We start from the raw sequence: 2,500 nt of genomic DNA, 5'->3' as shown, positions 1-2,500 counted from the left end.
AACCCACGTTGCGCCCTAACCTAACCCACGTTGCGCCCTAACCTAACCCACGTTGCGCCCTAACCTAACCCACGTTGCGCCCTAACCTAACCCACGTTGCGCCCTAACCTAACCCACGTTGCGCCCTAACCTAACCCACGTTGCGCCCTAACCTAACCCACGTTGCGCCTTAACCTAACCCACGTTGCGCCTTAACCTAACCCACGTTGCGCCTTAACCTAACCCACGTTGCGCCTTAACCTAACCCACGTTGCGCCTTAACCTAACCCACGTTGCGCCTTAACCTAACCCACGTTGCGCCTTAACCTAACCCACGTTGCGCCTTAACCTAACCCACGTTGCGCCTTAACCTAACCCACGTTGCGCCTTAACCTAACCCACGTTGCGCCTTAACCTAACCCACGTTGCGCCTTAACCTAACCCACGTTGCGCCTTAACCTAACCCACGTTGCGCCTTAACCTAACCCACGTTGCGCCTTAACCTAACCCACGTTGCGCCTTAACCTAACCCACGTTGCGCCTTAACCTAACCCACGTTGCGCCTTAACCTAACCCACGTTGCGCCTTAACCTAACCCAAGTTGCGCCTTAACCTAACCCAAGTTGCGCCTTAACCTAACCCAAGTTGCGCCTTAACCTAACCCAAGTTGCGCCTTAACCTAACCCAAGTTGCGCCTTAACCTAACCCAAGTTGCGCCTTAACCTAACCCAAGTTGCGCCTTAACCTAACCCAAGTTGCGCCTTAACCTAACCCAAGTTGCGCCTTAACCTAACCCAAGTTGCGCCTTAACCTAACCCACGTTGCGCCTTAACCTAACCCACGTTGCGCCCTAACCTAACCCACGTTGCGCCTTAACCTGCCCTGTAATTGTTAGTTATATGAATCTAGGAATTCGTGTAGCGTTGCCTAATTGCAACCATCTCAACATAGTTCACTTCGCGCACACTGTGGTGTTCTGCGTATTGATTCATTTTACGGTGCGTACCCTCACATCTTGCGAGTGTTGCTTACTTTCCACATGGTCCCGCTATCCACTGTATTGTGTACTGCAATAGGACGTATATCGCCCCCGCCCCCCCCCCCCTCCCCTCCTGTCACCTCTAGCTCGTCGGTCAGGAGTTCGCGTGTTGAATGCGCTTCGCAGCTGTGCAATGGCATTCGCATACGTACGCTGGCCACCTTCCACGTGTTCTTTCGTGCACACGTCGCAGCGTGTATGTATGCTGATGGAGTGCGTCGTGACACACAACATCCAGGCATGCAAGACTCGTAGAAGTCGCAAATGTAGATGGATGTCTACGTTTGCTGCCCAAGTTACGCAAATGAACTGGAAATCCGTTGTTGCGCGGTTGTTCGCGCTGGAGGTGAATCGTTGATATCGACGATCGGTACAGGTATTAACCGGTTGCTTCAGCGACACCCGTCATACCCACGAACGTGAGTGGGCATGTGGGTATGAAGCGATACGCGGCGGTGGCTGGGTGGGACCGTCCCCGGCCGGTGAGGGGGGGGCGCCCGGCGTGCTGGCCGCGCGCTGCGTGGGCGCACGCGCGGCAGCCGGCTGGTGGGGGCGCCCAGTGGCAGGCGCGCCGGCTGACGGACGCGGCAGGCGGCGCATCTGCGTGCCGGCGCACCCAGCGCGCGGCGCCGTGCGGCCAAAGTGGGTCCTCCCGGGCCCGGTGCGAAGCGCGGTGGACATCTGCAGTGTGCTGGTCCGATTGAGGACTGTGTGCGTTGAGGATGCGCCGCCGCCCGGCACTCGGCGCCGCGACGCCGTCTGCTGCTCGGTCGCCCCCGCGGTTCTCGCAGGTGGTTTGTATCGCAGCTGTGCGGATGTGTTGGCGCGTGCGCTGTGCTGGGAGAGTTCGCTTTGGCACCCAAGTGGGGCTCTGCCCCTCTGTGGCGCTGGCGTTGGAGCTGCCCGGTCACTGTTTGTGGCCGCGTGTTGTCTCCCGCCGGCAACACCACGACAGCACGCTCCCGGGCCTCTGTCGGCAGCGGCAAGCTCAGTTGGGAGCACGGGTGGTCGCACTGAAAGCGTCTACTCGCCTATCTCCGGGCGATTGCGCCTCTCTCGAACCCGACCAAGTACTTAGGACGGCGCTGCGCGCCGCCGGGACCTGAGAGGGTTTCGAGGTGTATCGTGCAGGGGAGCCCAGCCTCCTCCTGTTTGCAGAATAATTGAGCGGACGCTTGCGTGTTCGCGCGGGCCCCCGGGACACACTCCCGGGCGGCCGGCTGCTCAGCTCTAGTTGACGCAGCTCCCTGGTTGATCCTGCCAGTAGTCATATGCTTGTCTCAAAGATTAAGCCATGCATGTCTCAGTACAAGCCGCATTAAGGTGAAACCGCGAATGGCTCATTAAATCAGTTATGGTTCCTTAGATCGTACCCACGTTACTTGGATAACTGTGGTAATTCTAGAGCTAATACATGCAAACAGAGTCCCGACCAGAGATGGAAGGGACGCTTTTATTAGATCAAAACCAATCGGTCGGCTC

At 58.1% G+C, this 2,500-nt stretch overlaps 1 non-coding gene across 1 annotated transcript in view; it reads left to right on the top strand.

Moving 5' to 3' along the window:
* Positions 1 to 2,262: 2,262 nt before the first annotated feature.
* The window catches only part of LOC126196976 (small subunit ribosomal RNA), a 1,909-nt gene continuing 1,671 nt past the window's right edge, over positions 2,263 to 2,500 (top strand). Inside the window, exon 1 of the ribosomal RNA XR_007539392.1 lies at positions 2,263 to 2,500. This exon is cut by the window's right edge and continues 1,671 nt beyond it. This is a non-coding gene — a ribosomal RNA (small subunit ribosomal RNA).

This window comes from Schistocerca nitens, chromosome 7 (genome assembly GCF_023898315.1).
Source record: "Schistocerca nitens isolate TAMUIC-IGC-003100 chromosome 7, iqSchNite1.1, whole genome shotgun sequence".
Classification (NCBI taxonomy): Eukaryota; Metazoa; Arthropoda; class Insecta; order Orthoptera; family Acrididae; genus Schistocerca; species Schistocerca nitens.
This window is presented reverse-complemented; position numbering and strand designations above follow the sequence as displayed.